Source organism: Aedes aegypti, chromosome 1 (assembly GCF_002204515.2).
Source record: "Aedes aegypti strain LVP_AGWG chromosome 1, AaegL5.0 Primary Assembly, whole genome shotgun sequence".
Taxonomy (NCBI): Eukaryota; Metazoa; Arthropoda; class Insecta; order Diptera; family Culicidae; genus Aedes; species Aedes aegypti.
The window spans coordinates 104,941,365-104,954,882 of record NC_035107.1 but is presented as its reverse complement, the minus strand read 5'-3'; the positions used below and the strand labels follow the sequence as shown (position 1 = coordinate 104,954,882).

The following is a 13,518-nucleotide window of genomic DNA, read 5'->3' as shown; positions in this document are numbered from 1 at the left end:
AACTTCACGCGATTTGTTCCCAGTTGGATCTAAAGACGAAACAGCATCAAACAAATGAGTAAAACAAGCAGCTTCTGTAAATAACTGACTTACCATGAATGGTTTTCCAAGTTTCCGATTAGTGCTTATTATTTTACAAGTCCAAATGCTTTAAAATGTGCTGTTTTGGGTAGAATCTTGAATTTTTCCTGCATGTCAACTTTAGAAATATAAGATGAGATGGTGGACAGTTAACAAACACGATTGGAAAAATTTACTGTGGAGTTAGTAAATTATACATTCTAAATGTTGTAGAAGTGACAATTCATTTTTGAATACAATAATTTTATCTTATTTTTACAACAAAGATGGTAGATTAAACTATAAAATGTCAAAACATATGTAAGCTTTTTCAAAACATTGTATTCTTAAATTTACCATGCATGGATGACCATGTACATTCTTAAAGTAATACAATGTCAATCAATTTAACTGATTTTTTAGTAATTTTGCCCATATTTGCTCATTGTAAATTGTACTATTATGATGTCGTTCGAATTACGATACCATTCATTTCAGTGCAGAAGAGAGGATCGACGAAGAGAAATCGATTATGTGACTTACGCCCTTATTCTAGCACACGCTTGAATTTAGGTCAATATTATTTTTCATATATTTTTTGGTCCATAAGGCACTCAGAAGAGAAAAAAGCTCGGAAAGCTTTTGTCGCTTGCACAAACACGCAAATCCCCGATTGCATGATGCGTTCTTTAGCACACACACAATCACACAGAAGTAGTTTTGTTTGGTGAGACGTAAAGAGTCTAAATTATAAAGAGACGAAATCTGATCATATTCAAAATAAATCAGCTAGCAACTATGCCAAATCTATTACGCAGCACTGCCAATGTTGAATCCCATGCTAAAAGTGAGTCACAGGTTTTATGTGTTGAGTTTTCACAGGTTTGGGTAACGAATGAAAAATTGACTGAATGTGTGGAAAACCAATGTAATGAGTAGAGCATTCTTTATGCAAAGCATGAAAATTGCAACCGACACTCAAGTATTCAGAAAATATGCTACTTCAGAAGAAGCAAAATTTTCGTGGGCGGTAACATTTTTGTGTGAATCGTTTTCAGCTTGTGTGAAAAAGTGTTTGACAAGTCTCCTGCTCGATTGGAATGACATTGACAGTAAACTTGGAATTCCAATTGGAACATTTCGCTTCTTTGCTTATAGTTTCTTTAGTGAGACGGATGGCACTTTTTCATTCATCGAAGCTTTCACTGTTCAGTCTTCAGTTTCAAAGCAGGTTGAAAACATGCAAGGTTCGAGTTGGTAGTGAAGCAAAATTTTATTCGACGAATGTAGTTTTGTTTTCAAGTGTTTTACATCTTGTGCGGAGTGGAAGTGAATTTTATCGGTTAGCTTTTATAGGCCAGGGGAAGTGGTTCACCTAGAGTGAATTTCTGTCAAAGAAAAAGTAGATTTTGTATGAGATTTGACAGAAAAATGAATGACAAGTTCATCCACTTCTCCTGGCCTATTACTTGCCGAGTAGTGATTGGGTGAATCACTGAAATAAGTCAGTGTCGGTGCAATTTGGACAGTTTGGAAACAAAACTTTCAGGTAAAAGGAAAATACGAAAAATTTTCACGTTTTGGGCTAGTCCTAAAGGTGTTTCAGTGATCTGGAGTTCATGTTGCCTTTTTGTATGAGAGTTACGACTACATAGTTAAAAACAGCTTCGTTTTTGACAGTGGTTGGATGTCGGCCCAACATGTTCCCCTACAGAAAGGGATTCAGTCAACCTGATTCTTTCGACCATTCACTGCATTTGGAGTGCATTGCATTCGGTTTCTGAGATGAGAGATGAATGTTGGTTTGAATGTGGTTGTGGTGACTCGTGAGCAACGATGGAAGCTTTTGGCAGTGTGGCCAGGCTTTCAATTGATTTTAATTTGCCATTTTTCAAAGCTTGTAATTCCCTAACATATAAAGATATTAAATAAAACGTCTTATCAGTTTTTTTGACGTTGGATAACGTCTTACGGCAACATACTGGGGTACAATTTCGAAAAACGAAAAATCGCTCGCGTCACGAAAAGTGGTTAGATTTTGACTGTTAATAACTCACTAATGCCCGCATAGATTTTAAAGATTTTTGCACATATCGATTGGAAATGTTTCTACGAATCTATTCCAATAATGAAAACTATTGATTTTCATGACTAAACTATTGAAAAATGCGTAAATATTGAGGCATGTCTTATTTTCCATAGAAAAGCACATTTTTCTTGCTGTTATAAGGCTTCGACGTCTTTGTACCCTAATTCCGGGTGAAATTGATCATTTTTCATGGTTTTTCTTATCTGTTTTCAATGATGTTGAAAATGTCAAACAACTGAATGCAGGAAAACAAGTACGACGGTCAGCCTCTTTGGCTCATGTGCCAAAATTTTCTAACAAATGTGTTTTTAGTGCTAAAAATCGGGGAATCCCATTTCGGGGTAAAATTTATTGTCAATGCGATTATCGTTATATTTTGAAACGACTCTACATTTTGAATATGAGCTCACTGAATCCGGAAATGCTTGCTAAATTCTTAATAATGCAATATTTGAAGAAATAATGAATAAATAATTTCAAGAATTGTGATGAAAACGCCTAAATTTAGGCAATTTCCTAAGGAAATCGCTGATACCGTAATTTCGGGTGAAAATGATCACTTTTCACGGTTTTTCTTGACTGATTTCTATAATGTTGACAATGCCAAGTAGGGAAGGTGTACCGGTATTCGCCATGTACCAGTTATTCGCCACCCCAGATTTTATACCGTTTTACTTCATATATGGTTGCCAATTGTTTAGTGTTTGCTAAATTGCTTTGAGATGATACGGAAACATTCTTGGAAACCGCAAAATTTTCTCAGAAAATAATAGAAAAAAATCATTTTCCTTAAACTTTTTGCTCCTTTGCACCTATTTTTCGCCACCTGTTCCTGAATTCGCCACCCTCCATAAGAAATCAACGTAAGTGGCGAATTCAGGAACCGAAATTAAAATCGTGGCGAATACTGGTGCAAGTGGTCCAGTATTCGCCACCACCATTTTTAGCTTAGCTTAGCTTAGACTGACTACACATATCAATGGTTGCTATTCCGTGATTGACCGAAGTCAGTGAAAATGCACAAAGAATCAACTAGAAGTTCGGCTGGGATAGGCCATAATCTTCTTCAGTGTGCATAATTCAGTGCCTCTATTTATACAGGGTCAATAACGGCGCCGGCCACGTCCTTGCAGTCAGGTGGGATTGGAGGAAGGAATGTTAGTGTGTAACCTTTGCTATATGGAGACCGTGTTTACCTCTGCATCTCCACAAAGGTTACTGGGAGGGATGTTTGTTAATGGGGAGGATCGTTGGGTCACAGGATTCACTTTGATAAGCGATTAGACCATGATAAATTATTTGACGCGAGCTAAGCATCGAACACTACCAACCTGCTTCGCGATCCGCGCCACTAATAGATCATGCCACGCGAGCGACGCGCGACACGATTGATCCTGCTCACATCACCCGCCCCCGCAGGAGCAAGTGACGCGAGCAAAGGATCAAACACTACTCCCAGTATTCGCCACCACCATTTTTAATACAAAAACAAAGTTTCTGATTAGTTTTTATATTTTCCCTGCTGAGCATGGATTGAAAGCTTTCGTTTAATGTCCAGACAGTAACCAAAGGTCTTTTGATTTATAAATAAACAATATTTTTCCTTAGGGTGGCCAAAACTGGTACACTTACCCTAACTGAATGCAGGAAAACAAGTATAAAGGCGAGAATCGGGCTCGGGGATATATTTTAAGCATCCTTACAAACATCACTTACTATGAATAGTGCTGTTGTCGTCATCGCTACCTACATGTAAATGCACACATAGAAGACTGCAAAAATGCTACCGCCGCCCGACCTGAGCGACGGGAACCTAAACTTTGTTTGTCATTGATCTCCGTTGAAAACTAATCAAGCAAAATTATCATTGATAAATAAATAAATTAATTAAACAATTTATAGTAATAGATGAAGTGTCTCTGGTTGTAACTCTTTTACGTCGAATGCATTGTTGTGACCCTGAAAAGGGCCGTTTTGTTTGAAATGCTGCAATTCATTTTAAGCGCGTTCTCCACGGATACGACGAGTCAGCTGGATGTCCTTCGGCATGATGCTGACACGCCTGTGCGTGGATCGCGTACAGGTTGGTATCCTCAAACAAACCGATCAGTTAGACCACTCGCAGGACGCCACCTGCAGGACCATGACGGCCGAGTTCTAGAATCGCAGATTTGGCTCTACATTTCCCCGGATACCACGACGAAGCAGAATAAATTCTTCATGGTGCGGAACTTCTTCGAGTATCAAAAAGAGATCATGCCAATCATCGTGACTAGCAGCTTTAACATCGATTTGCGTAAAGAGGAGAACATGGAGCTCGCGGACTTCATGGAGAAGTACCTCAACCTCATACTGGCTTCGGAACCCACTAAAGCAACTAATCTTAGTGGATCATGCGTGGACCTAACGTTCGACCGAACTATTTGTTTGGGAAGCAAGGGTTACCGCTCATGCTTCTTCTTCCATCGATCGATTCTATCGGTGTTGAAGTGTTAACCGAACCAACCAAATAATAACACACAATGTCCATAATAGATCAGAATGACATGCAACAAATAGTAAAAAAATGATTGGATTTTTATACGTAGAAACCTTTCAAAAGTTTTTTTTTTAAATTTCTTTATTAGTATCAATCCAAACATTACATTCATTTCTTATATCTAGGTGTTCTGTGTTATTAGACAACACTATCATCCTTATTTGGTAAAACAAATTTAAGATTTTATTAACATTTTGTTAACAACATATTACATTTCATTTGCCGTAGCAGTTCAGATTTTTTTACAGGTAAGTTGATTTCACCTGCTTATAAGAGAAAAAAAAACGCTTTGAATATACTTAACCTAACTTAACCTAAACATATAACGCATTAATCGTGGCAATAGAAGATTGTAACGATTTTTGCCTGAAATTATTTATTATTTTATTTGACATTTGTTCCAATGTTTCAACATTGGATATTCTATGTAACTCATTGGTACTATACCAGGGAGGAAGTCTCAGAATCATTTTCAAAGTTTTGTTTTGAATTCTCTGCAGAGCTATTACAACAGCTAGTCCATATTGGTACAGCATACAACATGGCTGGCCTGAAAATTTGTTTGAATTTCAAAAGCTTGTTCTTAAGACAAAGTTTTGATTTTCTATTAATAAGGGGATAGAGACATTTTACATATTTATTACATTTGGCTTGAATGCCCTCAATGTGATTTTTGAAAGTTAAATTCTTATCTAGCATGAGCCCTAGATAACAACCTTTCATAAGTTCGTGACAATATCAAGCTAGGAAATAGAAGAAGCTAACGTTATCCAACGTCAATTTGGCGGTTGTGTCCCGGAAACAACCTCTTACTTTTTTCTCAAAAAATCCTATAGCTAACCTCCTGATTCCGGCTTAGATTTTTTTTTATTCCTGGTTTTTCTTTAGTTCCCTTTCAAAAAGACCTTAGGAACAAGTTTGGTCTCTTTTTGGCCTCTATTTTTGTTGAAGCGGTATTTCAGCAAGCCTTGATATGAATAGCTGTAAGAGATTTGCGAAAATAAATTATGTAGGGAATGTGTACCAGTTATGGCTATAGTGGTTCCCTATTTGGCCATGTGTTTTCTCGAAAACTTTCATATTTTGAATATATTTGAATGTTTTGACATTAAGATATATTTGATATTAAGCTACTTAAACACAACAAATGATAAAAAATTGAAGATAAATAAATTATCACATGGCAAAATAGGAGACTACTATGTCCATAACTGGTACACCTACCCTAGTTTCTTTTTAAACACTACCAAAGACAGACGTTATGGCGTATTGAAAGCAATGCGTTTACGCGGTGTAGCAACAAGCAAGGCGGCACAAGCGTGGCGCGTGGCGTTGTTAAGCATTGCGACGATGCAGCAATGCAACCTTGGAGATCTGTTGACGCCTGGCAAACCAGCAGGTTGTTGATTTTAACTGCTATATAAACCATCCAATTTCCATACTCTAGTCAGTTTATGACCAGCTTCAATAAAGAAATAACTAGGGTAGGTGTACCAGTTATGGCCATAGGGGTTCCCTATTTCGCCATACGTGATATCTTGAATGTCTCCACATTTTGAAAAGTTTTGTATGTTTAAGCAGTAAGATATAGCATATATCTTGATGTTAAAACATTCAAAAGATTAAAAATGTTAAAGTCATCGATATTTAACCTAAAGCCAAATAGGGAACCACTATGGCCATAACTGGTACACTTTCCCTAATCTTCAAACAAGTCTTTATCAACATCCTACATTTTGGCGACGAAAGGGCAAAGGAAGTTCTGCAGGGTTCTGAATTTTATCAATCCAACTCCACGTTGGAGATTCATGGCCACTGTACGAAGAACGTTTGAAGCGGTTTTTTGTGGCCTACGAAGTCAGTAAGGATGAAGATGAGCGAAGAGCAGCGTTCCTGTTGACGGCCGTCTCCATGGAAGTGTATCAAATCGTGAAAAATGTGTACTTTCCGGAACTACCAGAACAGAAGAAGTTTTCCGTGAAACAGCGGTTTACCCCGACGCTGGTTGTGTTCCGAGAGCGAGCAAGGTTCTTTGAAGCCCAAGGCAAGGAGATGCAGAATCGGTCGTGGAATTGTCCACACGCATGACGAAACTGGCCGCCGACTGCGAATTTGGAGAAGACCTGAACACGTTTATCAAGAATTTGTTCGTGGTGGGCCTCCGTCGAGGCCTCATTTTCAAGCGAGTTCGTGAAAATGATGCTGCAACGAATTTTGACGATTTGATGAAGATAGCGCTGAAGACAGAATGTACCCTACAACAGCGAGGAGTTCTGGACGTCCATAAAATCCAGCATGGTGCAGACAAGAAGCAATCAAGTTCTGAAGCTAAGTGTTTTGCCTGTGGTAGAGGCGACCACAATTTCCGGAAGTGCCAATACAAGAGTTACGTGTGCAAGCTCTGTGATAAGAAGGGTCACTTGGCGAAGATTTGCCCCACGAAGACGTCGGAGCAGCCAAAGGAGAATAAAAAAAAAAAAACGTTTGTAGCAGAGAAGTACCATCCCGGTCAACCAGTCAGTGATTTTCGATAGCGATCGATATAGATTCGTTTTGAACCGTTAGCGATCGCCATCGTTGGTCAAAGATCTATAAAGAATTATGAAGACTGGTTGGTCGGGATGTGCCGTTGGAATTTGAAAATCGATTTTTGCAACGTTTCGAAGGAGAAGGTTGATTGCAAGAAGCAGCTGGAGCCGCTATTGAGTAAGCATGGCAAGGTGCAACTAGCCCTTAAAGATGAAGCAGTCCCGAAGTTCTGCAAGCCCCGGAAGATTCCTCTCGCATTCAAGGAAAAGGTGGAGGCGAAACTTGACCGGCCGGAAGAAACTGGAATCATTTCGGAAGCACCATCGTCAGAGGTTGAATGGGGAACGCCACTTGTCCCCGTTCTCACAAAAAAGGACTCGTCGATACTACAGATTACCGTATCACGGTCAACCCATTTCTGCTGGACGATCGGCATCCGTTTCCTTTGATCGAGGAGATTTTTGCGGCGCTTCAGGGAGGCAAATATTTTTTCAAAGCTCGACCTGTAGAGTGCCGTGGAACAGTAATTTATCTGGACAATATAATGGGCCCAGATAGCCGTAGCGGTAAACGCGCAGCTATTCAGCAAGACCAAGCTGAGGGTCGTGGGTTCGAATCCCACCGGTCGAGGATCTTTCCGGGTTGGAAATTTTCTCGACTTCCCAGGGCATAGAGTATCTTCGTACCTGCCACACGATATACACATGCAAAAATGGTCATTGGCATAGTAAGCTCTCAGTTAATAACTGTGGAAGTGCTCATAAGAACACTAAGCTGAGAAGGAGGCTCTGTCCCAGTAGGGACGTAACGCCAGAAAGAAGAAGAATGGTGCCAGGCCGTACCATTATGGAGTTCTTGGCGAATCTGAATGTCCTGTACTGTCCCGGCTCAATGAGGCCGGATTCCTGTTGAACAAAACGAAGTGTGAGTTTTTCGTTCAGGAAGTTGGTTATCTTGGTCACGTTATCGATCAGGATGGCTTACACAAGGATCCTGAGAAGGCGAAAGCAATTATGGATGTCAAATCACCAAAAGATGTCAAGGAAGTTCGAGCGTTTGTTGGCCTGGCCAAATGTTGTCCAAGTTGGACCCAGTGTTTGAAGCCATTGTACGAGCTATTGAAGGACGACGTCGAGTTTGTGTGGACGAAAAACCGACAGAAGGCTTTCGAGGCGGTGAAGAAACTTCTTTCTGAAGACACAGTACTTGTCCACTACAATCCGAAACTCCCAGTCAGGTTTATTGGGACACTTTGAACGAAGGAATTGGATCAGTGATTGTTCACGAGTTCCAGGACAAAAGCGAGTGACCCATTTGATTGGCGTCCAGGATCCATAAAAAGCATGAAGCTTATTACTCTATAACCGTCATGGAAGCACTTTATTACGGAATCAACAAATTCAACAACAACAAGCCTTTGACCGGTCTGTTCAACCCCAAAGGTGTCCCGGAGACGGCAGCTGGTCGGCTTCAATGTTGGGCGGCGTTCCTATCAGCTTATGATTATGATACTCGGGGACAAGACGAGGACGAATTAGCAAGTTTTCTGAATTTCATCGAAGCTGAAACTCGTTCACTGGTGGTGGACTGCAAACAAATCGCCGTCGTGACAAGCTGCTCAGCCGTGTAGCTGAATACGTAAAATCCGAACCCATTCTGACGACATTGTTTCAAAAACGAGAAGAGCTGAGCGTAGAAGAAGACGTTATCCTGTGGGACTACCGCATCGTGGTTCCAGTTAAGCTTATAAAGCTGCTGCTTGAGGAGCTCCACTCCGTTCATCTGGGAATTGTGAAGATGAAAAGCTTGGGCAGATCGTATTCTTGGTGGCCATCGCTAGGCAAAGAAATTGAGTTATGTATCCAGCAGCGATCCAATCTCACATGTGGACCATTTCTCGTTCCGAGGGACGGATTGCCTGGTGCTGCTACACAGTTACAGTAAATGACTCGAAGCATTCCTGGTTCGTACGCAAACTTCGAAAGAATCTATCGAAAAGATTTCGGAGTTCATCAGCAGATTTGGTTCCATCAGTATACTGGTGTCGGACAATGGAACTGCGTTTTCTTCGGAAGAATTTCAAGCTTTCTGTTCATTCCGAGGAATCAAGCACTCGCGTACAGCATCATATAAACCCTGTTCCAATGGTGTGGCGGTGAATGCTGTGTAGACTGTGAAAAATGCGTTGAAGAAGTTGTCATCGGATCCGTCATTCTTGCGTAAGTCGATGGCGTTACAACTGAGCTTATATCTGGAGAACTTTCGTGGCACCAAACATGCAACAACCGGAGAGAGCCCATTCAAGCTGATGTTTGAAAAAGAGATGCGAATCTGGTTCGATAAGCTGAAGTCAGATTTTGAACGACGACAACGTGAGACGATTGAAGAACACAACGTCAAAAAAAGAATGTGAATTTTGAAGTAGGAGAAACCGTATATGCCAGAGACTACCGAAACCCCAAGAAACTATTATGGATGCGAGCGAGAGTCATCATAAAGCTTGGTGCAGTTCTCTATTAATGTCTGGTTGCATAGCTAGGAGTTATCAACCGTAGGAGTCATCAATTGCTGAAGTATCCATTCGATGACTACGAGGAAGATACGAAGAGAACTACCAATAACGATGCACAGCTTCCAAACGAGCAATCTGATGACGAGATGGACTATGTTTCAATGAGTGAATCAGATGCTGAGGAGCAGACCGTACAGCCACGTCCAGCCGGATCCTATGTTACCAGATACAATAGAGTGGTAACACAACCACGTCGCTTTGGATGAGGGTAGTTAGTTGTGGCGTATTGAAACCAATGCGTTTACGCGCTGCAGCCGCAATGCAACTTTGGAGATCTGTTGGCGCCTAGCAACCTGCCGGTTGTTGGTTTTAACTGCTATATAAAACATCCAATTTTCATATTCTAGTCAGTTTAAGATCCAGCTTCAATAAAGAAACAACTAATCTTCAAATAAATCTTCATCAATATCCTACAGACGTCTTAGCTATTTTCTACAGGTTATGGGTCGTGCCATCGACACCAACTTCAAGTTTCTGCGGATCTTCAAGCCTCCCACCAAGAATCGAACGATTTGCAGGAAGAGCAAACTAGTCGTCATGGAAGTTCGCAGCGAAAACTTTTCATCAGCTGGAAGGACTCTGGGAAGCCGTGAAACCCAAGAAAAATGAAGACGGAACATTTGAAGCGGTCGAAGAAAAAAGGATCTTCAAGCCCGATTGAAGCTGATGCTGCTCCTAGACCCGGCAATCTACGTTCACATCGGAGACACGGAATCGGCGCGTGTGGCGTGGGAGAAATTGGAAACGACGTTCAAAGATAAGGGGCTAACTCGAAAAAACGGCTTGCGTCAAAAGCTCATCAAGCCGGATCTGGTTTCGTGCGCGGCTTGATGGAAGAGTACGTGAACCAGGTAATTTCGACTGCGAACCAGCTGAATGGCATCGTATTCAAGCTACTGGATATGTAGGTCGGAATGATCCTCCTGCCTGGTCTCCCAGACGAATATTGACCGATGATAATGGCATTGGAAAATTCTAGTGTTGCCATAACGGGAAACTAAAAACCAAACTTCTCCAAGAGCGACCGTTGCGTAGCAACCAGAATAAAAGTCAAGCGTTCGCAACCAACAAATGGAAGGAAAATTCAAGAAAACAGCAGCCTACACAGAAAAAAAATCCGTTCTCGTATCCGTGAACAGCAGACGTGAACTCGTCAATAAGCAAAAATACACCGTGAACTAAATTATGTTTTTGCGTAAACATGATTAGAGTTAATGGTGTATTTTTGACAGTTCACGTTTTCCAGAACTCTTTTTTGAGCGTGTACTTCATCCAAAGGCCCGCAATGCAGAAAATGTGGTGAGTTCGGACACATCGCAAGGGTTGGCAAGGATCCCAGGAAGCGTGAAACGTTTTGTACGATGCATAACGGTTTTGCAAAGTGCTCAACGGCCATGGCGAGCTGGTGACGACTGATAGCCACTCCAACCACCAACTCAAGCTGGACGAGATGGTGGATGGGGCTTTCCTTAGCCGAGTGGTTAGAGTCCGCGGGTACAAAGCAAAGCCATGCTGAAGGTGTCTGGGTTCGATTCCAGGTCGGTCCAGGAACATTCGTTATGGAAATTTCCTTGACTTCTCTGGGCATAGAGTAATCGTACCTGCCACACGAATGCGAAAAATTGAAACTTTGGCAAAGAAAGCTCTCAGGTAATAACTGTGAAAGTGTTCATAAGAACACTAAGCTGAGAAGCAGGCTCTGTCCCAGTGAGGACGTTAATGTCAAGAAGAAGAAGATGTGATGAGTAAATCGAATGAAGTTTTATTGTGTAATGCTGCAGAAAGTTTTAAGTTCTGGCACAAAGGGATGGATTATCTCGGTGCCGAAAATCTGAAATCTGGCGCTGAATAAAATCGTTAGTGCAGATTGTCGGATCTGCCCAATGAAAAAGCAGTCAAAGTTACCGTTTCCCAAGATCGGATCCCGTGCGGCTAGTCCATTCTAATATCAGCGGTCCGATGGAAACGAACTCGATTGGCGATAATCGGTTCTACATGTTCAACGATAACAAGACGAGGCGTATGTTCCGGCATCCGGCACGAGACTACGAACGAGTATACGCCCCAGCAGAATGGCTTGGCGGAGCGCGCCAACCGGTCGATAATGGCACGGTGTCTGCTATTCGAAGGCAAATTATCGAAAGGCTTTTTGGCGGAGGTCATATCTACAGCAGTGTATCTCATCAACCGATCTCGTGGGCACAGTCTGACTCCTGAGGACGCCTGGAATGGAAGGAAACCCAACCTTTCATCTGCGTCTATTTCGGACGAAGGCAATGGTTCAAGTTCGAAAGCAGAAAAGGTGCAAGTGGGATCCCAAATCCCATGAATGCGTTTTAACGGGCTACGATGAAGTAGCTAAAGGACATCGGATGTACGATCCGGAGAAGAAGTCAACAATCGTGAGTCGGGAAGTAATTTTCCTGGGCGTTTCATCCGACGCTATGTCTCCAGCGGAATCACGTAAAAGACCAACAATGTTCGTTCGATTGAACTTCGAGAAGCCGGTTTCATCCCCCGCACTGAAGTTGTCCGTTACGGAACCAGAAGATCCGATGATCGATGAAGAAGTGGAAACAGATGGCGATTTCGAAGAATGTGTTCCAAGCGATGATAGCGGAAGAAGCACCGTAACAGTGACTGACCCTGTGCTCCCTTCGCGACAATCTTCAGAACCACATCGTTCAAAGGAGTTGTGACGCGGCGAACGGCTGCACGTTTTGCCAGTCAAGTACAAAGATTTTCATGTTGGCAGCACTGGCCTACCCGGTTTACCACTTCCACAGCCAAGGTCTGACGTTGATTCGAGCGACTTCCATGGTTTCCCTGATGACGATTCCACTGGTGGACCGCGTGATAACGATGGTCTTCTGGTGATTACATCTGGCATGGATGGCGGATTAGAAGATGATCTCGCTTCACATCAAGAAGCGCTGGCTCGGACGGATAGCGACGCATGGAAGAGTGGGCAGAATTTTTAGGCTCAGGTGGACAACAACATCTGGACCCTCATCCCACTCCCCAAGGATAGGAAAGCCATCAAATGCAAATGGGTATTTAAAACGAAGTGTGATGCTGACGGAAAGCCGACCCGGCGTAAGGCTCGTTTGGTCGTTAAAGGCTACTCGCAGCAAAAGGGGGTAGTTTATGATGAAACGTATGCTCCCGTCCAGTGAATCAATTGTCACCCAACACGCAACAACAAAGACATTGTCACCTCCTATTCTTGTTGCAACAATTTTAGAATATGACAAAGATCGATCACCACGTGCGAAGCGATTTTCTGTGCTTCGCATTGCAATTTCCGAGAACTTTCTCCGTGTTGGTAAACATTGACACATTATCAAACAGCATCCATTAAACAAATTTGGTTTTGTGTTTAAAATAACTGATTAATTGCGAGTTGAAAAAGTTGCAACAATGTTGCGCTCTGTGATTGTTATGACAATTTTGCTTTTGATTGTGGTCTTATCCGCAACAGTTGCGACAAACGATTGTGAGCGAGCTTGTTTTGTTGTTTGTTTTTTGTCTATTTTGATGATAATTTTATTCACTGCTCCCGTCCGTTCCTACAGTTCGCTACCTTCTCGCACTAGCGGACAAGCACGATCTGGAGATAGACCAGATGGACACGGTTACGACCTTCCTGCAAGGGGATCTCGACGAAGAGATAGCAGCATCCATGCTTCGTAGATCCCTGGCCAAGAACACAGGGTTTGACGGTGCCAA

General features: G+C 42.0%; 1 protein-coding gene across 3 annotated transcripts in view; it reads left to right on the top strand.

Moving 5' to 3' along the window:
• Window positions 1-1,513: 1,513 nt before the first annotated feature.
• LOC5564403 overlaps window positions 1,514-13,518 on the top strand; it is a 297,528-nt gene continuing 285,523 nt past the window's right edge. For 2 of the 3 annotated variants that reach the window (XM_021844308.1, XM_021844302.1), the window contains exon 1: window positions 1,514-1,609. The gene's annotated coding sequence lies outside the window, so the exon portion shown is untranslated. The remainder of the gene's footprint in view (window positions 1,610-13,518) is intronic. The other variant, XM_021844316.1, reaches the window with a different exon arrangement.